The following is a 24,801-nucleotide window of genomic DNA, read 5'->3' on the forward strand; positions in this document are numbered from 1 at the left end:
ATAATAGTACTAATCACTGGTAAAGCAGAACCATGATGTTTTTCCTATATTAGTGACGAACGTGACGAAGAATCGTGGTGTTCGTCGCATGGTGGTAGTAATCATAGGTACCGGGCGAGTTGGCCGTGCGGTTAGGGGCACGCAGCTGTGAGCTTGTGTCGTGGAGATAGTGGGTTCGAACCCCACTGTCGGCAGCCTTGAAGATGGTTTTCCGTGGTTTCCCATTTTCACACCAGGCAAATGCTGGGGCTGTACCTTAATTAAGGCCGCCGCCGCTTCCTTCCACTCATTGCCCTTTCCTATCCCATCGTCGGCATAAGCCCAATCTGTGTCGGTGCGACGTAAAGCAACTAGCAATAAAAAACACTAATCACAGGTAATGAAGACCCAGGGTTGTCACACATATCGGCTCTACTGACAGACAACACAGACTCAAGGTGTTCTTCATATAACGGTACTACTCCCATAGTAATCCTCCTCCGATGATACTAATCACAGACCCAGCTGGAGGCAGTAGCGGGTCGTGTTCCTCAGGTAGTAGTGATTATTGCTTTAAGAGGGAGCACAACCAGGCATATGTAGTCGTACTAATCGCAAGTATGATCGACCCATGGTGTTCATAGCGTAATGGTACAAATCACACATTATCTCATGGTTCCAAAAGTATCATTCTTTGGTCTCCCCTTTTATTCGCCTCTTACGACAGGCAGGGAATACTGTGGGTGTATTCCTCATCTGCGTCCTCTGCATTTACGGCTGTCGCCCAGGTGGTTTACCAAGTGTTTGCCTCTCCCCACAAACGAGTATTTGCCCAATTTCTCTTCATCAATTCCAACTTCATCTTCATATTATGATTTTTCCTACTATAAAAACTCCATTCAAGTTTATTCGCTACTAATATCATTCCACAACATCTCTTCGCTGACAGCTCGGAACATGGCGCTTAGTCGAGAGTCTCGTCTCCTTACTCCCGAGTCTTTCCATTCCAACATTTTGTCTTTAAACACCCAGAACAAATCGTGCTGCTTTCCTTTGAAACTTTTCCAGTTCTAGTATCATGTAATCCTCGTGAGGGTCCCATACATTGGAACCATACGCTATTGGTTTTTTTTTGAGTGACTTTCTCCTTTCCATCCTTACTGCAATCTTTAAATACCTTCATAACCATAAGAAGAGATGTGAAAACTTTATTTACAACCTCTTTTTTGTGATTACCCCCAGGCAGATATTTCCTTATATTAACACGCAGGTACTTACAGTACTTTGACCCCATCAACAAAGTAATTCAAACTGAGAGGACTTTTACCTTTGGTGATACGTATTTAGAGCCGGAATTTTCACCCCGCTTGCCACCATACCGATGTCCGCTGTCCATCTCACAACACTGGAGGTCCTTTCGCCGTTACTTACTTCCTGTAAATTATTTACTACTCTATACAGTATAAGATCATCCGAAAAGATCCTTATCTGCGATTCCAGATCTTTACTCATATCATTTTGTATATACGAAGTTACAATTTGCTTTACACCGGGCGAGTTGGCCGTGCGGTTATGGGCGCGCAGCTGTAAGCTTGCATAGGGGAGATAGAGGCTTCGATCCCCACTGTCGGCAGCCCTGAATATGGTTTTCCGTAGTTTCCCATTTTCACACGAGGCAAATGCTCGGGATATACCATAATTTTGTACAAGTTGTTTTACGTCGCACCGACACAGACAGGTCTTATGGCGACAATAGGCTAGGAGTGGGAAGGAAGGACCCGCGGCCTTAATTACATTTGCCTGGTGTGAAAATGGGAAACCATGGGAACCATCTTCAGGGCTGCCGACAGTGGGGTTCGAACCCACTATCTCCCGAATACTAGATCCTGGCCGTACTCATTGCGACTACAGCTATCGGGCTCGGTGTGCCATAATTAAAAGGCCACGGCCGCTTCCTTCCCAGTTCTAGGCCTTTCCTATCCAATCGTCACCATAAGACATATCTGTGTCGGTGAGACGTAAAACAAATTGTAATAAAAACTGCTTTATGTTGCACCGACATAGACAGGTCTTATGGTGACGATGGGATAAGGGCTAGGAGTAGGAAGGAAGCGTCCGTGACTGTAATTAACGTACAGCCTCAGCATTTGCATGGTGTGAAAATGGGAAGCCACGGAAACCATCTCCAGGGCTGCTAACAGTGGGGTTCGAACTCACTATCACCCGAATACAAGCTCACAACCGCGCGACCCTAACCGCACAGCCAACCCGCTCGGTGCATATAAGAAAAAACAAACGTTCAATAATACTGGCCCGCGGGACCCCACAGGATCGGGTATTGCTTCACCTACTTTAACTATCTAATTTCAATTTTGTAGAGCAAAACTAACAAACCAATGAATAACATATGTTAGCACATTACTGACTCCACATCAGTTAACCAGAGGTACAAAGTTCACTTTAATAATCGATACCTGAAGTATACGAGTTCTCGGTCAACTTAACTTCCCCATGCTTCCCGCATGAGGAACTGCAAGGTGTGCCTTTCCCAGTTCAGTATTTCGATGTGAAGAAACATAAATGGCCTAAAATGGACCGCTCCTGTCTCCATCGAACGATTCAATATTACTAACCAACTTTTATAGTATAAACATTTTATAACAAAACCAAACATTAACTTCATTTTCTACCGTTTTTCCCACACCAGGTGGTTCGAAGGTGTGAAATATGTCGCACATGTGTATTTGGTCCTGTTTTGTGGCCGAATGCCCTTCCTGGCGCCAAATCTATATGGAGGGATGTAATCAATATGGCTTGTTTATGTGTTGTCTGAATATGAAGTGAAAAGGGTTTGGGCACACTAACTAACATTTATTATGAAAACACCCAGTCCTCAAGCCAGAAGAATTAATCACACGCGATTAAAATCCTCGGGAATTGAACCCGCGACACTCTGGACCGAAGGCCTCAACGCTGAACGTTTGATCAAGGAGTCAGACAAAAATGCAAACATTAACGATTGCAATTAACGTTATTAAACAATTTCATTTACGTATGTTATTTAACAAAGTATGTGTAATATTACACTCGTTAAACAATATTATATAAATTTAAAAAACCAGCGAAACTTTAATCGTTCTCCCCCAAATATATTTTTTGCGGTGGAACCTTTCAAGATATCTGTAAAACCTAGATTTTTCAATTCTTCGTATTCATTAGCCTTAAGGGCAAGTGAGTTCAGTCATTACCGTGCCCTTGATGATCGATGAAAAATTTTCAGCAGTTCGTTCACCGGTAGCCTTCATTTTCAAGAGACACTAATGCTATTATAACATTTATAAACGTTAATTACACCATATTTTCAAGGATGAGTTTATTTGATCACGATACTGTTTCATCATCTTTATAATCTTCTACTTGTGACATAAAATACATTCAATGATTTATTTCATCTGCAAACTGCAACTGGCTGTACTCAGGATAACTCTCCCTAAATCTGTGGGCAGCTTCTTTAATTTCGGCATCTGTTTACGACAGGAATTCAACGAGGAACCCAGATAAATTATGAACTTTGTTCCATGTGGTGGGAAAGCTTTGTGCATAATTTATGCAATATTGATTGGTAAGTGTCAATCCTTCGTCAAAGTATAGTTCCTTCCGCACGATCATCGTGTTGTGCTGAGTCGATTGACATTTTCTTTCAAGATCAAGTCAATGTTATTTTGTTCCGTTATTTTGGTGTCCCTGAAAAGTGCGAGGTCCATAAGCCGGTCCCAAGTCTGCCTATTTGTAAATTCGGTGAGGTGTACACGTGGGTTCTAAAGAGCACCCTACTGTTAGTGCAGTTCATTTCCTTGAACATTTGTTACTAGAGAAAGATTAAATGTTTCTCATTGGATCCTGGCACAACTTTCGACGAAGTGATGAGAAGCCTTGGATCTGGAATAGAGGTCTTTCTTACTGATTCAACGTGCTTTCAATTATAAGATGAATTGCTTCGGACGTGAAGGAAATCCGACTATTTAGTATTTTCTTTGGCAATAAGAGATTTCAAAATCAAAGCAAATTCATCTCCATACAGGCCATGAAGACCCTTGGAGGGGTGGAGGTAAAGACTTCTCCTATCCGTAACCTCTGGGGGGGGGGGGGTGAGTGTAGGCTGAGTGAACTTCAGGGCCATATGCAGAGCCAGAAGTGGAAATCTCGTTTTTTTTAAAAATTTTTGGACTTAGGATTTCAAATGTTTGTAAGTTTTCTAATATTTTTGTAACGTTATTCGTTCAACGTCCATTATAACTGCTAATGTTCTTAATAGACTCCGGAGTGTCGAAATTCGGTTCCACTGAGCTAGCTGCGTGATTCGGCTCATATAGCTGTTAGCTTGCATTTGAGAGATGGTGCGGTCGAATTCCACTGTTAGCAACCTTGAATATGGTTTTCCATAGGTGGCCACGGCTGGTCCGTGGTCCAACAGCTCTGCACTTTGACCAGCCAACCGAGCAGAGGAGAGGTGGCCACGGCTCAACCGTGGCTCTACGCCTCTGAATTCGGGAGACGACTGGCCCCAACTGTCGGCTGTCCTGAGAATGGTTTTCCGTGGTTTTCCATTCTCCTTCACTAAGTCGAATGCCGGGACAGTTCCTAGTAGAGGTCACGGCCGCCAACCTCCTCACCTTCTCCGATCATCTCTTTCACCGTAACAAATTTCCCGGCCTGTGAGACGGCGTCACCGTCTAAGAGGCCCGTCTCCCCCTTCAGGGGAGGAATGAAAACATTAAATATATATATAATTGTATAATTTACATTCTCATGGTTAATTTCAGAAGTAGGCAAAGCATGCAGGATCGCTTGAGAACACATTCTGCTGTCCTAGAAACGCACTTTCTAACAAAAATATTTCCTGTTCAGGTACTGGATCTTGAGTTTTGATCAAGAATGCGAACACTTAGCGGCCTGAACAGTCGGTACCTTCGTCGCAGATTAGAGCCAAATCCGATTCCCCTTCCAAAGACTGTTTTATGCTTGCTCGTATTTCATTTGCACAACGTGGGGCGTATTGTTTCCGTAGTTTGTTGGCTGTGGGAAGGTCTCCAGATCCTAACCAACCAATATATAAAAAAAGAAAAAATCTGTATCGGAAAGAGGTCTTAGAAATCCTAGTTTTACTATAAGTGAGATTTTATTGATAGACAGTATATACATGGTACACACATCAGAAGCCATTTCCGGACTGCAGGGTCGTTTACATTCTCCAGCGGGATGTTCGCTTTGAGTAGCATCGGAGTTGTTTCGTGAATAAATTCTATATTTTACTCTTAGCTTTCTTTTGCTTATCTAACGAGAATTCTACTTTTGCCTGCCGTTTCACTGTTGAAGTGCTTAATTTACGTTCTAAATGTTCCTTATCTATAAAGCAAAGTTTTGAGACGGTATCTTTTATTCCCACTCGATACGAACATCACAAAATTTGCACATTAAAATATTGTTTTCCGAAGCGTATAAACCTTCACTCGCAAACTGTTTATCTCTGCTATGCACCGTAACACTCGTCGAACGACACATTTTCCCTACTGACTGTGGTCACTTTATTTATTTTACCTGAACCAAGAAGCCGAAATACATCAACCCTTTGTGCAGTCAGCCTTGCAACCGATGCCGACGAGAAAGACAGGCCATGGCCCGGTAAAGTCACGTGACAAGGCCAGTCCCAAGAATGGTAGTGTGAAGCCGGTTATTACATGTGTTCTTGCGGTGTTATTGCTAGTTTATTGTGGATTATAGCAGGAAATTATGGAGATTTTGTGTTTATGTGAATATGTTGGTGTTGTGCGACAGTTCCTTATATTCATAGTGTTGTGTACTCAAGTGTAAGTATTTATTTACAGCAATGTGTAAATAACCTTAAAGTTCTTCACTTCATTCAGCAATGTTGAGCTGCAATACACGAGTCGGATAAATTACAACTCCAGTGCTGTGGATTTAGAGGAAATACATTCGTATCCTATTTATTTACAGATATGTGAAAATTGCTCGTCGCTGTAGTGTCTTTGGCTGTCGGTCTAATTATGACACTGAAACTGAAAGAAACATCGACCTTTTCTTTACCGACGGATGAAAACCACCTTAAGCTATGGCTTCGTTACATTCCGACAGAATTTTCTAAACTGAAAAACCCAATAGTATGCATAAAACATTTTGATGAGTAGTGCATAATTCCAGTGGACAGGGTTGCGGTAAGGGAGAACTGAAAGAGTTTCCTAGAATAATTCCGAAACTTGCTGAAAATGCTGTGCCAACTATTTTTCCAAATACACCTTCATATTGTTTGAAGTCCACTCCTAAAGTAAGCTTGCTTGATGTAGAAGAGTATAATCTTCGAGCAGTTATTCAGGATAGTATCGAGTCCAATAAAATTTTCCTGGCAGATGATTCATTGAAGTGTCTGAACGATATTCGTTTATTTCTAGAAACCCGACAAGTTTATTCCAACAAGTGGACTGTAATTAAGCCTGGGGGAAATTATTTATTTTCTCCTGGGAGTTGATAGAGGAATGCCGTGTGTTACTTCCTTTATCACTGTACTGGAAGATTTGTAAACAAGGAAGTAGCAATTTTGATGCACAGGCATGTGCTAAAACTGCTCATGTGTCCATAGTATCATCTCTTTTGTCTAAGTATGTTGATGTGGTGGCTATAATTCCTGTTGCAAATATGACAAGTGAACAGTTGAAATCATTAACTTTTTGTGCATGGTGGAGAGAGTTGGTTTCAGAGTTGTTAGCCTCATAGCAGACAATAACAGTGTGAATAGGAACTCTATTAACGCTCTAGAAAATATTATGTCACAGGTGGAAAAGGGAGAAATGGGATAAGGATAAGGATGAATGCGCTATTCAACTTTTGCTAACTATTCCCAATTATGATGAGATTGAACAGTTAAAATGTATTGCAGAACAGCTTAATGTGTCGGAGACCTCACAAAATAACAGACAGTATGGTAACAGAACTATGATAGTAGCATCTTGTATATATATTTATTCAGTGTCTGCACACAATGTTCTTCAAAAATGTGATTTAATGTTTTTACCACATCCTCGTACCGAACAGAAACTTACTTGTAATTATCAGCTAGTCAACTCGTCACTACAAAAAAGTTCCTACTTGGAAAACAGGTTTAAGCATTTGAAAGAACATGATCTGTTGGTTTCTCTGTTGATGGACGAGATATATATATTGAAACAGGAACGCCCGTACTTCAGTTTATCGGAGAGCATGAGAAACGACAAGGCGTGTACGGCCCATGCTAAGAGAGTGAGAGAGAAGGGTAGTGAAAAAAATTATGATTAAGTGGATCCTTCAGTTTATTCAATAGATATGCAAAGAATTATGTCACCTTTTACAGCTGAATCGTGGGGTTGTCCTTGAAGGCGTGGAGGGGACGTTGTCCTGCGGCGGCTGCGTCGTCTTGCGGTCGGCGTCGGCGTTGTCTTCCGTCGTTGGTGTTTTCTCTGTATTAGTGTTGATGGCGACTCGAACCTGAGGCAGGAACGGGGAAATGTGGAGCTTCCACATCGGACGTCATGGGACTCTGGTGTGACACCTCTCTAAGGCGAAGCACACCGAAATAGTTCCCACAGTCAATGATGTTGAACGCACTTTAGCAGCAAGGATAAAGTCAGAGTCACAGTTCCATGAGAATAAGATGGAAGGAATTATCGTATTTGGAATAATAAACAAACGAAAACAATCTAGGACCTTCCGAGGTGCAGTGATTAAGCACTTCACAAAGAAAATTAAATTCACCGGGTACAGTCTCTGCACTGTACACCATGAGCACAATATTCACACACTTGTTGAAATAAACGACAGTCCAAGTTCTGTTACGTCTTAATTTTTAGAAGATTATCACTGGCACTTAAGATCATACGTGATTCAGAACAGGTTATGATGGTAATTGGCATGGTCCCTCGGAAAGAAATTACGATACCGTATTCCACAAGTTAATACTGTCTTTAAGAGGGAATGTTGGCACAGTTCTATTACGAACACAGTTCAATGGATAGACACAGTCTTTAAATTAAATGAAGGCTGGCACAGTTTTATTACGAACACAGTCCCGAAAAATGGATAGACATAGTCTTTAAACGAAATGAAGGTCGGCACAGTTCTATTACGAACACAGTTCAATGGATAGACACAGTCTTTAAATGAAATCAAGGTTGGCACAGTTTATGCTAGAAACACTATCGCTGTTTTCACACAGTCTTTAAATGAAATCAAGGTTGGCACACTTTATGCTAGAAACACACATAGTCCACAAACGAAATATAATCGCCCAGTCGTACAGACTGATAAAAACGAAATTACGTTTTTGTTCATGCACAAAGTTCAAGCCCACGGAGAAAGCTTCTAACACTAACGTTTCTGAACTCAAGTATACAGCCGGACCGAGTGACGAATTATATCGCGACGTGCTTACTTGCACACACACACTGAACTCACGGCTTACTGCCGACTCCCCTCACTCTCTCTGCCTACGGCACACTTCAGCTGCACACTGCACACTCTGCACACTCTCTGCCTTACCCCAGGCTGGCGATTTGCTTATATTGCCGAAGGTCGGTAGGCGTGGCTACACATGTGGGCCCCAAGAAAATTTTATATCTTGGCCATCTTTACACCGATTGACATGAAATTTCGGCTAGCAGCGTTCATTATTCCTGCCTGCAAGGTGACGTTATTGAAATATTGATATCACATTTCGTTCATGCTGCAATGCAATGGAACACGAAAGAACCTTCTGCGTGACGTCGCTTGACCCTGGCCGGTGTTCTAGAACAGCGCGAGCTTGCTTGCAGTACCTACAATGCCTGTGCGCTCGGCGCAAGTTTTAAATGCTTACGGCCGAGTGTTAGCGAGTTCCTCTTAATAAATGAATGAAACGTGAATGCTCGTAGGGCGTTCCCGTTTCAATATACAGCCACAGTTGTCATTTAAGGCTGGCGAGTTATATGGAAGTAGCAATTTTGATGCACAGGCATGTGCTAAATCTGCTCAAGTGCTCATGGTATCATCTCTTTTGTCTAAGTATGTTGTTGTGGTGGCTATAATTCCTGTTGCAAATATAACAAGTGAACATTTGAAATCATTAACTTCTTATATTTTGTGCATGGTGGAGAGAGTAGGTTTCAAAGTTGTTAGCCTCATAGCAGACAACAACAGTGTGAATAGGAAATCATTTGAACTTTTCACTGCTAAGAAAATTCCTCAACTCAGTATTGAAATTCCCTTGCATACCTCCAGGAAACTGTTTTTTATGTTTGACATTGTACACATTTTGAAATGTATTAGGAACAACTGGGAAACAAAGCATAATGTCAACAAGACTATGCATTTTCCTGATGTGAATAATCATTCAGTAATATTGTCAGCACAGTACAGACATTTGGAACTGGTATTTGAGAAAAAAGACTCTTTAGTTAAATATGGGCATACGTTTTCAACTAAAGTTTTGTACCCATCGTCTATTCAGAAGCAAAATATGAAATTAGCATCAATACTTTTTTAAATGATAATAACATAGTAGCCTTGAAGCATGCCACGAAAGACCTACCTGGATTTTCTGAAGAGATAAAACAGACTCATCTTTCTACAAATAATTGTGAACTGGTGGAAGATCATTAATATTAAAAGTGCATTTGAAGGGAAGAGATTCAGTGATCCCTTTAGGGAAGCAATTAGAAAACAAACAGATGAGCAGGTTCAGTTCTTAAGTGCCATGTGTCAGTGGCTGAAAATTTGGAGGGCCTCAGTTCGATCAAGTGGTGCTTTAACATCACGGACCTTTCAGTCCTTGATTGTAACAACTAAATCTTTTCTTAAGATCATTCCATACTTGTTTGAAAAATATAGGGTGGATTATATCTTGTTGGGTAAATTTGAAAGTGACAGAGTAGAAGGTCGTTTTGGATCCTACATACAAAGTGGTGCCAATTATTACATTAGTTATATTCATGTTCTAGAAAATGAAAGGAAACTAAGATTTAAAAATGATGTACTGTTTGCAGCTCAGAATGGTAACATAAGCTTAAAAACCTTGATCCCTGTTAAAGAGAGGTAAGATTGTAATATAGATTTACTACTATTTTCAGAAATTCTGGATGTTCCATTCGAAATGGATGTTATTCCCTGTAACACTTTGCCCATATCGACCTTTATAGGAGGATATGCAGCTAGAAAGATTTTACAAAAGTCTAAATGTGATATATGTAGTGTATGTCTTCAGTTAAGTAAGGAAGATGAGGTAGATTCATCATATGATTTCCTTAAGGAACTGGATAGGGGTAAACTAACTTTGCCATGTGAGGTAGTTGTATTTACAGTTGGGTTGGTGTGGAATACAGTCTTTCTACTTGTAAAAGATTTCATTCAGCATGTTATGTCATGTTGGAAACAACTCTTTGTTGCTCAAAAGATAAGTTTGTCGAAATCAGAGAAATCAGACATACACAATGCTGAATGTGTTTTCTTAACAACACACTGTTAAACAAACTTGAAAGTGTCTCTCTCTCTCTACAAACAAAATTCTACTTAATGATTTTGAGAAAAAGTCAAATGATAAACCATGTTGTTCCAAGGTGACTTCCAGGAAGGTAGAAAAACTTAAGAATTAAGTATGATGTTGAAACCAGACACGGAGTGAAACAAATGCAAGACTTGTAAATAGCTTATAATAGGTCTACCTCCGATCCTGTATTCAATACGATATTCATTACAAGAGTGTTTTTGTAAATATAGGCTTACTTGTACATTAATCAGTTTCATTAGCAACATTTGATTTATCTGAGTGTGTATATCTTTACTTCAGTAAGATTTTTAGTTTTTGTCAACCAAGGCTAATAAGGGACACTATGTTTCATTTAATTTCTAATTGAGTAGGGTGGTTCCAAGGTAACATCCAATAAGGGAGCATAATTTAAGTAATAAATATGATGCTGAAGCCAGATTTAGCTTACCAGTTGCCGTACATTAGCAATATTTGATTTATATGAGTGTGCATATCTTTACCTCAGTAAGATTTTAAATTTTTGTTCAACCAAGGATAGTAAGAGACACTATGTTTCATTTGATCTGTAGTTCAGTAGGGTACTTTTAGCAGGTTGAAATGCGCTGAAATGTATTTTATTTACCACGATACTATAGTCTCTCGCGTGAGCCTCGGGATGCATTCGCTAGAGCAGGGGTTCCCAACGTGGGGGTGCGCCCCTCTAGGGGGCGTGGGGCTTTATCATAGAGGGGGGGGGGGGCGTGAAGTGATTTCCGAATTAATTTTTTCAATTCGAATATTAAAATTTTTCGTAATAAACATTTTTCGAATCTCTCCAAGTGATTGTCGCGCCAAGTCAATCGTCTAAAAGCACTGGTAATTGGCAACTGTCGGCACAAACCTCTGCGGAGCCGCGAGGTTGGACGTGAAATAAGGAATTTGCTGTGTTGTGAGGAGCAAAATGAAGCCTGAGAACAGATGCGGGAACAAGACCACGCAACGCACGTTTAATTGCACACTTTGTGGATCTACTTGCGTGAAAGTAAACTATGACCATACGTGACATGTTTCAACTCATCAACGATGTGGTAGTTGTTTTAATTTTCCACTGTCATTGTTACATACTGTACAAAGTTTTTCTCATAAACAAAATATATTACATGAAGGAGGTACTCGTATAAATGTCGGTATTATATCAAATTGATCTAGTAGCGAGAACAACAGGAGGGGGTAAGGGTTGTTCTGCCCAAAGGCAGGTCCGAACCTCCGCAGAGGTGTTCCTGAGCCGGAGTTTACGTGCGGTAGGGTGGCCAGTTCCTTTCCGCTCCTCCATTCCCTTACCCCCACCAACAGCGCGTGGCAACCCATCCAACTCCTGACCACGCCCAATGTTGCTTAACTTCGGAGATCTCACGGGATCCGGTGTTTCAACACGGTTACGGCCGTTGGCAACAACAGGAGATAAGGCAATAATAGTAGGCTAAATTATAAGAAATGTATTTAATATAACATGTTAGGCTTTCATGGCTAGTGTGAAATTCTATGTAGGCCTACTGGTATTTTGGGCTACAACTAATTAATGTTTAACCACAGCAATTAATGAAACAGTGACATTTTCTCACTAAAGATCTTAGCTGGCAATAAGTTACTACAGTCAGGAGTCGACATTAACTCTGAAGAACAAAGAATATCGGTGTTTCGGAAGCAGCAAATGAAGTGGAAGTTCCTCCTTCCCTCTCACTCTGCGGCATATACACTCGTTTTGTGGGTAGCTTGCCCTTGAATGCTCTGTTCCCACCCCTACACATGCTTATTCTTCCCTTGCAGTCAAATTGGCGAGAGCTACATAGTACAACTGCCCCATCAGAGATAGCGCAGTAATGGCCATGGCAACACATCGCCGATAGACCATCAGTGACCAGGCCCTTCGACTGTTGATTCTGTGCCTCGTATACTTTCACAGTGGACGTGTCTGCCAAGTTGTTTATTGAGAGTGTTGTGTATGCTTCGCTGTAACAATGCGACTGTGTGAATTGTGTTATTTAATATTGTGCCTGTTTTGAAAATTGATAACGATGTCCAAGAAGAGACTGTACAATGATGACTATATTAAATATGGCTTCATAGTCGTTGAACGGAACGGAATACAACAGCCTCAATGCGCAATCTGCCACTGTGTTCTGAGTAACGATGCGATGAGGCCTGTGCGTTTGGAAAGACATTAAAACACGAATCATTCAGGCTTAAAAGACAAACCTACAGAATTTTTTGCAACTAAACTCAACTCACTAAAACTTATGAAATTAGATTCATCGGATACTTTTAACCAAGAAAATGAGAAAGCAGTGGAAGCATCATATGAACTAGCTCTTCTGATTGCCAAGGACAAAAAGCACACACAATTTGGAAAACATTAGTAAAGCCATGTATGTTATTAGCCGCAAATATAGTTTCGGGTGAAGGGAGTCGGTAGAAATTGTCTAAAATTTCTCTTTCTGATAACACAGTGAAGTGCACACTTCAAGAATGTCAGAAGTCATTAAAATGCAAATTTTTGAGAGGGTGAAAGCATCTCCAGTGTTTTCAATTCAGTGTGATGAAACAACCGATGTGGCCCATTGTTGTCAACTGATTGTATATTGTCGATTTGTCGACAGTGGAATTTTAAGAGAAGAAATGTTATTCTCCCAATGTTCGAAAACAACTTCGAAAGCTTGTGATGTGTTTTCTTCCATCGATAGTTTTTCCAAGAACATGGACTTTCCTGGGAAAATGTAGTGGGTGTATGTACGGATGGTGCAGCTGCTATGATTGGGTCACGTTCTGGGTTTCTCAAATTGGCCAAAACCGGGCGAGTTGGCCGTGCGCGTAGAGGCGCGCGGCTATGAGCTTGCATCCGGGAGATAGTAGGTTCGAATCCCACTATCGGCAGCCCTGAAGATGGTTTTCCGTGGTTTCCCATTTTCACACCAGGCAAATGCTGGGGCTGTACTTTAATTAAGGCCACGGCCGCTTCCTTCCAACTCCTAGGCCTTGCCTATCCCATCGTCGCCATAAGACCTATCTGTGTCGGTGCGACGTAAAGCCCCTAGCAAAAAAATAAAAATGGCCAAAGATAAAAATCCATTCATCATGGAAACCCACAGGCAGGCTTTGGCGGCCAAAACCTTGCCCCAAGATTTTAATAACACTCTAAAAGTCGCTATAAGAATTGTGAACTCTGTAAAGACAAGTTCTCTACAGACAAGATTGAAGCCCTTTGTGTTGACCTTCAAGCCGATCACAAAACTCTCCTTTGCCACACAGAGGTTCGCTGGCTATCAAAAGGGAACATGTTGGCTCGGCTGTTTGAATTAAAGTCTGAAGTTGAAATTTTTCTTCTTGGTGAAGGCATGAACGATCTGTATGAAGTGTTTACTCATGCCAATTTTATCGTCTAATGAGATGATATCTTTGCGTTTTTTTAGCTTTGAACAGTTTGAACTTAAAGCTCCAAGGCAAAAACTCCCATATTATGCTTGCTTATGATGCCAACAGAGCTTTCCTGGAAAAAAATACAGTTATGGAAACGCCGGCTTCAGTTGAACAACTTCTCATCCTTTCACCGCCTTAATGAAATTTTGCCGGAAAATGAACGTGATCGTAATAAACGTAAGGTGCAAATTCAGTCACATTTGGATTCCCTGGCACAAGAATTCAGTTTCTATGTTCCTGATATTTCGTTAGATGAATGGTACTGGATGTCAACAAGAAATCCGTTTGCCATTGATATTGAAGCACAGCACAGCACTTCAAGAAAAAGCCATAGATCTGAAGTGTGATTCAAGCTAAAAGATGATTACAAAATATTAGGACTGGGCGACTTTTGGGCAAACTGTCTTGCAGTGTATCCTGAAATAGCCAAAGTAGCATTGCGTGTCATTGTCCCATTTTCAACGACATATTTATGCGGGTGAAGATTTTCAACGCTGTCATAAAAAAAAGCAGCGCTGTCGGTTTGATGTTGCAAGTGATCTCCGCTTGTGCTCTGCCAAATATCAAACCAAACATACCGAATCTTACCAAGAGAAAACAGTGTCAACCCTCTCAGTGACATTTGTTGACTAATTTAAGGATTTATTGTAAAAGTGTGTTCTTTGTCTTCTTTCTTTTTCTTTTCCTGCCGCTTTTTCCCACACCTGTGGGGTCGCGGGTGCGAACTGCGTCGCACATGTGGATTTGGCCCTGTTTTACGGCCGGATGCCCTTCCTGACGCCAACCCTCTATGGAGGGATGTAAGCACTATTGCGTGTTTCTGTGGTGGTTGGTAGTGTAGTGTGTCGTCTGAATATGATGAGGAGAGTGTTGGGACGGACATATACACCCAGTCCCCGAGCCAGAAGAATTAATCATAAGCGATTAAAATCCCCGACCCGTCCGGGAATCGAACCCGGGACCCTCTGAACCGAAGGCCAGTACGCTCACCATTCAGCCAACGAGTCGGACAAAAGTGTGTGTGTGTTCTTTGTATTGTACTAAAATGAAGTTAGTATGTCATAGATATAAAGGGCGTACTTCATATTACTTTTTCATAAATAATTGAATAATGGAATAATTTATTATGTAGTGTCATTAGGTTAGGTCTATATCCTCCACGTCAGTATATCGGGGAGGTTATAGAAGCGACGGGGTGGGGGGCGGTGACCACCCGTATCTGAAAAGGGGGGCGTCAGCTGGCAAATGTTGGGAACCACTGCTCTAGAGTAAGACCGGTTGAGTCACGTGACGATCAGTGTATGACGTGCGCGCCGCGGCCTGTCTTTCTCGTCGGCCTCGCTTGCAGCCAGTAGACGTCATTAGGGTTTTTTCCAAGAATATTAGCACTGTAGCATGAGGAGACAGGCTGAGGTGGGATTACCAGCCACCACGAAACAACATCCCAAACATTTCGTTTCGCCAGAAGTATGAAATCAAATTCGGCAATATTTGTGGCGAATTACTTCGGAAACACCTGGCCCTCCCTAAACGCTTTCACTCTTTGGCGTCATACCTTAAAGAGATTTTCCGGAATATTAAAGATAACAGTGATGACAGGTATTTCTGTCCTGTTGAGGAATCTTTGTTCTCGCTTCCCTTTCTCTTGGAACAAAATTTCAAGCTCGTTATTCTCTACAAATTTTTCTGTAACATAGCATTTATCGCGAAATAAGAAAATTTCACTTTATAACGACCTTATCGCTTTAATTCGCAGAAATACGATCGTTGTTTTCTTAAAGAGAACATATGATTCGTAAAACTATCGCAAAATCGCTTCGAAATATCTTCTGTCGCGTTTATCGTTAATGCGAAAAAAATCATGCCTCTATGAATACGCATAGCAAACTATCATATGACCGAGCTGAGTGGCTCAGACGGTTGAGGCGCTGGCCTTCTGAGCCCAACTTGGCAGGTTTGATCCTAGCTCAGTCCGGTGATATTTGAAGGTGCTCAAATACGCCAGCCTCGTGTCGGTAGATTTACTGGCACGTAAAAGAACTCCTGCGGGACTAAATTCCGGCACCTCGGCGTCTCCTAAAAGCGTAAAAGTAGTTAGTGAGACGTAAAGAAAATTACGTTATTATTATTATTATTATTATTATTATTATTATTATTATTATTATTATTATTATTATTATTATTATTATTATTATTATTATTATTATTATTATTATTATTATTATTATCGTACCGGGTGGTACGCCTCAACTTCGCTCATTCAAAATAAGCGCCTTAATGAACTCCTGTATCGACCGAAAGGTGAAATTGATACAACATTGAACCCTTTGGTCCATATTGAGGGATACCTACCTTTCTTACCTATCAGCAAAGTTCATGAGATCTGTCTCTTGGGTCGTATCGGGTTCTTCGTCACTTGCTGAGGTAAAGGTAGGGTTCAGTAATTCTAATCTATCTACTGGAATGAAAGGTCTATTTAAAAGATTCCTATTTATTCAGGAAAATTCTGAAGCAATCTGAATGTCAACGGTATCATAGAAGTCAACTGTGTCCACTGGACACCACAATCATTTTAACATAATGGTCAGAACACTGGTGTGAGACTTTAACGTAACTGCCTGATGGGCATTCTTACTAGAAACCATTGTCTCAATTATTAATTATTTAAGAAAGGAAAGTCTGGAAATCCTTAAATTCGGCTTCCATGTGAGACCACATGCACCATCATAGTGATTCGTTATTGTCCAGCCCTCGTAACACGAACTCTGGACTCTGGGTATAATTAAGGCAGTCCAATTGGTGTGTGCCACACAGTGGTTCTACGGCATGGACCCTTAATTGAATCGATGTGACCTGCGTCTATGTCATGGACCGACATCTAATCTTCTAAGTTACTTTAAAGTCATTGTGGATGATGACCGCAAGGAAATGAGGCTACAATGGCATATGGCCCTAATCTAAGTCACTGAGGTTGATGACCCCCTGACCATCCAAGTTTCTAGGCTGAAGGCTAAACACAATTAAGTTACATCGGTTGATGACCAAAGTTTCCACTTTACTATCCCCAGCACATTCACTGCTCAATCAATCAAAGTTCACTAATTACAACAATAGCAATGCTCACAAACTTTGTGGCAGTAAAATCCATTTCCTTCGGATATGTCCCCTTAATCGTTAATTTATACTGTATTTAAATATTCCCCCCAGAAAAACAAACTAAAATTTTCAGAATGCATCTCCAAGTTATTCGCTTGATTAAAGTTATTTCAAAATGCGGTTTCACTGAATTTAATAATTTAATAAATTTAAATGATTTGACGAAATGTTAACGAACAACAAATTTTATCTCCGCGTCCGCGGACTCTGGTTTCTTCACAAATTTCTACGCAGCTGTGATGTGAATTCAATCTTGTGATGTTTGTCTGGCTGGAAAAGAATTGTTACATAATTCATGTCCAGTTATATATCTTGTCTCATGATTTCACACTTTAAAATCTTATCTAGTCCTAACCGTTATTAACACTTGGAAATCCTATGAATCTACGTACAAACCAAACAACTCGCCATATAATTACGATGTCATATCTCGTCATACCATTTATGAATTTTGCACACCCCTCACAGACAAACCAATCATCACGACCATCGCTCTATATTTTGGACAACCCTGAATTTGGTTACTCTGTTCCTTATACTCGAAGTTCATGGTTTCAAATGTTCAATACGTCCCCAATTAAACAAATTTTACAGTATTTCACAATACTCAGATCATTACCGGCTACGAATTTCAACTAAATCCAGCATTTTAACGTTTTCCCCGGCCGAGAATACAGTACAATCTCAATTCCACGCCTGTCCCATTATCACAGCTGAGGCCTCTCGTCCCCAAGTTCGCTTGGCAGTTACATGAAACACCTGGTTTATTCCAGTTGACTGGCTTCTCAAAATGCTCTCTTTAAACTCTGCCGACAAAATTAAACAAATACGATATTCTAACCAACAAAATGCACAGATTTAGCTTCAAGATGCCCACACTAATTATACGCGTCGCCAATTAATACCGCCATGGATTTCTATGAATTTCTTTCCATTCCCAACATTATAAAATATACCTCGGGCTATCGTGTCCCGGCTTCAATGACAGGACTCTAACCGGATTCGCACATCTCATCTCAACTCATATAAAACATTCCTCGGGCCTCCATGTCCCGGCTTCAATGACAGGTCCAACCTGATTCACAAATCTCATATCAACAAAACTAACCTCTGTTTCCCAGCTCCACAATTATCATCGACAAAGAACTGGAATAAAATCCTTACTAGAAATCTCGACGTCTAATATCGCACAATGCATTAATCATGAATAACTTCGCATAAATGATATCGTATTTAATAACTTGATTTTTACGAGAAATGACTGAAACATTCTACTAGATCTTTTTATTGTCAGTCAGACACAGTTTAAAATGGGCCTAGAAAAACGTTTCTCTCCGTGACCAAATTCATCACCCTAGGTTCTCACCCGACAGCGCGCTTCCACTCGATTGAAAATGAGTAACCATGGATTCCTAAATTATTAACGTCAAATTGCAGACAGGAAAAATTTACGTCGAATGAACATCTTAATTTGACATCACAAAATATAGCCAGTACACTCACACGGATGACGATCTACATTGGACGTGATATCACTTCAAAACCCTATTCAATAACTTTTACAACATTATACGGCACTCGCAAGACTTCAAAAATTTATCCAAGTGGGAAATAAAACAAATGACTCTTTTAGTCGTACTCTCCCATTTACAAAACTTAGTAGGGGTGACCACTGCGTCGTATATCCCCATTCAAATACACTTTTAGAGATCATGAGACAAGATATAAGAGGTAGTAAGATGGAAAGTCACCTACCTCATGTAGTCACACCATTGTTCGTCATAGGGCTCACCTGCGACCCTGGCATTTTATTTAGCCATTTTTACATTCATGGCTTCACAGTTTATTATTAATTTTCTTCAGGTTTCCTGGAATAACGCATAAAAAAAAAGAAAATACCCTTCACTTGTTTGCTGAGCGCACACGATGGACTATAATTATTTCCGCACACGAATTACTTAATCACATTAGAATTTATTCAGTACTTTGACCGTCCTATCTGGTACAATTATTTCACTCAAGAAAACTATCTCCTCATGGAGACAAGACCTAGCCACAATGGCTAAAATCTGCAGTTGAACTCAGTCTACTTTCGTTGGTTTGATTTCGCAGAGCAGCTCAACAATTTTTCGTCCGCTTTGTATCACAAATGCCGGAGAAGGAGACTTCGTCATGGCGTCCCTTCATATTTATAGCAGTTACCCCCTCTCTTCGGATATCTCCCTTTGCCGCCAAGAAAATTTCTATAAATTTTCTGACTTACCTAAACTGTCATTTCAAGAGCTTTGAAAGTGACTACATGCTTGCTACATTTTTGGCGGTAGTGTTCATGGACATTTAAAATGTATACGGGTTCGATTTGTGAGATGATTGACCTCCTTTGATAGGCACTATATTTTTTTGACTTGGCTTGGATCACGCCATGTACACGCGCTTTGAAATAGTTCACAAAAATGACTTGAGATTCTTCCGCTGTCGACACGTGTGGCTGACGTCACGTACCCCAGAGCGTGGGACCGAAGGTAATCACCCCCTCGTCACGTGTCAAATCCATGCTATCAAGAATCCAACATTTAGTTTAATTGTTAATTTATGCATAGTGTTCTTAGGGCACAAAGGTCATGGGTTCAATATGAAGTTGGAACTTTAATCGGAAGATGTCACACTACTGAAATATTAAGTAATTGTGTTATTGTGAAGTTTCCTAAACTGATTGAATTTCTCCTTGTTTTGGTTTGCTATACATCAAGAAGTTTGTACATTTCTCCACAGATGACACTACCCAAAAATACTATGGTCATGCACTCTGGTGCAAGGTGGAAGAACTTATAACTTAAAGAAATTTCGTATTTCTAGATTTTCATAACTGAATCTATGTTCATTTATTTTTGGGTTGGCAAGACTTCTTTATCTTTCCGCCAGTTTTGAATCTGGCCAATCATGAATCTTTGTAATTAATTTTCAACTAATCCCGCTTTTCTTGTTCACTTTGAATTAGCCAATAAAAATCGAGAGGGTGTGTCCGGATTAGTCCTGAATTCTCTCGAACCTTCCCTGAGGGTATATAAACTGCGGCTTTTCGAGTTTCCTTGCCTATTGATCGTCGTCTTTCTCTTTCTTCGGCCGGCAGAACATCTCTCAGGTAATGGCCACATAAATTCAATCTTTCTTGCTGTTTCCGCTTACTTATCCGAGGGGAAGGTCCGAATTTCTATGTAACAGTTTTAATGTAAACTTCTTCCTTTCCATGTAAAATTTCATAAAGTTTTTAACTGTAAATCGGGGATAGAGAGTGAGTTACCCTCTCGAGCTCCCCTTCATCTTGGTTTGAGGGGACTACGATTTCGCAGTCTTTCTTTCCTGTAATATATTAAATTTATTTCCATGCGAGCCACCTCAGTAGTTTGGGACTAGCCCCAGTTTCATCGGCTGAGAGCCCTGTAGGTTTATAACATTTCATTATCTGGGAGCGCAGTGTACGTCTCCATTCAGTTTGTGTTCGGGCCGTTTACTTAACCTGTTCTTTTCCGCAAAGGCCCGGTAGGTTGGGTACAAGATACCCCTGTGTAAAACTATTTCCATTTGTAATTCGTGCCTTGTGAGGCCAGAGTGTGTAATATTTTGATGTAATGTTGCCTTGAGTGGGCCGTAAGAAATCGAGAGAATGTAGGCTCTTTTCAAAGTTTTGTTATAGTGTGAGGTGCCTAGGGAAGGCTAAAAACTGAAATTTTGGAGCAAGTGCTCTTCACTTGGAGGATTTCTGCCCTTGACTAAATTATTCCTCATTTTGAATTGTAAATTTTGTAAACGTGAGCTCGTAGCTCAGATACTGTAAGTTGAGGGCTTGAAGCCCAAACTTGTTAAATTCCCTATTCTTGGGGTGTTCCAGCCTCATTTGGCATTGCATCTGAGATATTATTGTTATCCAAGTGAAAATTTATTACGTGAAAAGTTGTTAAGTTTATTAAGTTTCTTGTTTTAAAAGAAATACAACCTTCAGTTCAAGTTTTAAATTGATTTTGATATTGTAGATGGACCCATTCACCCCAGCACCTTCTTTAACCTCTTTCTGCTCCACGGGTACCCCCGTAACAATTATTATTATTATTATTATTATTATTATTATTATTATTATTATTATTATTATTATTAAGTATCATATGTGGTGAGGTCTGGGCTTTGTGTGGCCAGGCAAGTGGCGCTGGCCGCACAGGATGGCCCACGACCATTCGTTCGCCCAGGAAATGCCTCATAAAGATATTCGCGTCCGCCTCTGTGGTGTAGTGGTTAGTGTGATTAGCTGCCACCCCCGGAGGCCCGGGTTCGATTCCAGGCTCTGCCACGAAATTTGAAAAGTGGTACGAGGGCTGGAACGGGGTCCACTCAGCCTCGGGAGGTCAACTGAGTAAAGGTGGGTTCGATTCCCACCTCAGCCATCCTGGAAGTGGTTTTCCGTGGTTTCCCACTTCTCCTCCAGGAAAATGCCGGGATGGTACCTAACTTAAAGCTACGGCCGCTTCCTTCCCTCTTCTTTGCCTATCCTTTCCAATCTTCCCATCCCCCCGACAAGGTCCCAGGTCAACATAACAGGTGAGGCCGCCTGGGCGAGGTACTGGTCATTCTCCCCAGTTGTATCCACCGACCCAATGTCTCACGCTCCAGGACACTGCCCTTGAGGCGGTAGAGGTGGGATCCCTCGCTGAGTCCGAGGGAAAAACCAACCCTGGAGGGTGAGCAGATTAAGAAAGAAAATATATTCGCGTACTGTGATGACATAATGTGGAGCTGCCCCACCCCCCACCCACACCATTCTTCTGAAACCAAGATATATCTTTAATTCCTTGTTGATCAAACACACCACCGGAAAAGAACAGCCCAAACAAGCGTTTGATGTCCAAGGCTACCCACATTATCACATGTGGGGGGTAATTTTCCAACTCTTCATTAAAGTGTGGTTTTTGCTTACACCAAAAGACAACATTCCGTGTTTGAGTACTTCAGTATATGGCACACTCATTGAAAAAAATAACTTTACTTCGCTTCGGTACTGAAGCAGTGCCGCAGATGCCTCCTTCTTCCGATCCATGTCATAAACCGATAACTCTTGAACGCGTGTAGGTCGATATGAACGCGTATGTAGGTCTTATTTCACATGCTTCTGCATTACCGACTGCGGTCAACCCAAATCCGAAGATTTTCTACGCGTCGACTTTTGGGCGATCTCTCGACGGACTCCTTGACGAGTCTGCATGTTTCTCTTCTGGTGAAAGGCCACCCCATTTCTTATCCAGTATAGCACCTGGGGAGAAGAGTTTATGTTCCCATCTCACGTCACAGAGTCTTCCCGCTTTGCTGTCTGTCATGCACACAACAACTCGCAATAACACGTAGCTCAATAGTGTAATTGGACTGTTGTTATCTTCATACATTCTGAAACGGAAACAACTTAACTACAATTTACTTGCATACGGGTGACGGTTTTTCGTGGTCATCCTTTAGGTTTATGTTGTAATGAAATAGAATCCAAGTGCTATATGATTATTATGAGTGGTATAAGTGGTTGGTTCGAGCGCCGCTATCGCCACAGGCCCTCCGCAGAGGCCTCCGCCATATTGACCTCTTGCAAGGTTATTGGTATGCTGGCTAAGACTGCATGCCTAAACTCACATCCGTTATCTTGGAGGGGCTTAACCTTCCTTTTGACGCGTAGGAGAGCAAGCCAAACCTCATGGAGGGGCCTAACCTCAGTTTTACAGCTGGATGCCCTTCCTGACGCCTAAGAGAGCGAGCCTAACCTTACATCTGCTACCTTGGAGGGGCTTAACATTACTTTTTACGCACAAGACAGCAAGCCTAACCTCATGGAGGGCCTAACCTCAGTTTTACAGCCGGATGCCATTCCTGACGCCTAAGAGAGCGAGATTAACCTCACAGACGCTACCTTGAAGGGACTTGACCTTACTTTCTACGCGCAATACAGCAAGCCTAACCTCATGGAGGTGCCTACTCTCAGTTGTACGGCCGTATGCCCTTCCTGACGCCTAAGAGTGAGCTTAACTTTACAGACGCTATCTTGGAGGGCTTAACCTTACTTTTTACACGCAAAACAGCGAGCCTAACCTCATGGAGGGGGCTAACCTCAGTTTCACAGCAGGATGCCCTTCTTGACGCCATCTTCAGTAGTAGGGCAATGGGTATTCACGAGACGTTATTTTGAGTAGTAGGGCAATGGAGATCAGCATAAGAGAGTACACCTAACCACATGGAGGAGCCTAACCTCAGTTTTACGGCCGGATGCCCTTTCCGGCGCCAATCTTACAAGATGGCGGCTATACGCAGCTCCTTATGAGACGACCTATAGGGACGCTTGCGCAAGATGGCTGCTGCTCTTAGGAAACACCCTAGGGGCGCTTGCGCAAGATGGCGGCTATCTAATTCTACGAGATGGCGACTATACATAGCTTCTTATGAGACGGCCTAACGGGTGCTTGCGCAAGATGGCTGCTATACATAGGGTGTTATGAGACGGCCTAGGGGTGCTTGCGCAAGATGGGTGCTATACATGGGCTCTTATGAGACGGCCTAGGGGTGCTAGCGCAAGATGGCTGCTATACATAGGCTCTTATGAGACGGCCTAGGGACGCTTGCGCAAGATGGCGGCTATACACAGGCTCTTATGAAGAAAGCTAGCTTCGACTCTACTGCGCAAGATGGCGGCTGCTGTTATGAAGAACCTTATGCATGCGGTGGAGGGCAATTTGAAATTCCAAGCGCTCTTGCTTGTAAACAAAGCTACGTGCTTTTAGACAGCGGTCAGCGGCCATCTTTAATCAACAGAGCACCGTGCTGCCATATTTAGTTGCTACCTTTGAAATGTGGTGGCAGGCAATTTGAAAAATACCACGTGCTTTTTTGACAGCTGACAGCTGCCATCTTTAATCAACAGAGCGCCGTGATGCCATATTTAACTACTACCATAGGTACCAGGTAGCGGGCAATTTGAAAAATTCCACATGCTTTTTTGACAGCTGTCAGCGACCATCTTTAATCAACAGAGCATCATGTTGCCATCTTTAGCTACTACATTTGAAATGTGGTGGCGGGCAATTTGAAAGAATTCCACGTGGTTTTGACAGCTGTCAGCCGTCATCTTTAAACAACAAGGCATCGTGCTGCTATCTTTACGGCACCAAACCTCATCCTTATGCATGTGGTGGAGGGCAATTCCCACGTGCTTTTTGACAGCTCCCATCTTTATTTAACAGAGCATCGTGCTGCTATCTTTACAGCACTAAACCCCATACCTTTGAAATGTTGTGGCGGGTAATTTGAAAAATTCTACGTGCGTTTTTGACAGCTGTCAGCGGCCATCTTTAAACAATGGCTGCTGTACATAGGCTGATAAGGCCTCCTCCTCCTCCACCTCCTCTGCCAAGGCATAGCTTTATGTCTCTATGGAACAAGTTTAAATCTGCATCGCGAAGGCAAGAGTGTGCACGTGTTTTTAACCTGCAGCGATGACATCATTATAGTTGTGCATGTTTAGACTTGCAGATCATAAAAGAAGTGATTGAAACATAACAAGACTAGAATCAAACACTGTACTCGATGTTGTTAACTTCGACATGCGTTCAGAACATTGTTTG

The sequence above is a fragment of the Anabrus simplex genome, chromosome 2 (assembly GCF_040414725.1).
Source record: "Anabrus simplex isolate iqAnaSimp1 chromosome 2, ASM4041472v1, whole genome shotgun sequence".
Taxonomy (NCBI): Eukaryota; Metazoa; Arthropoda; class Insecta; order Orthoptera; family Tettigoniidae; genus Anabrus; species Anabrus simplex.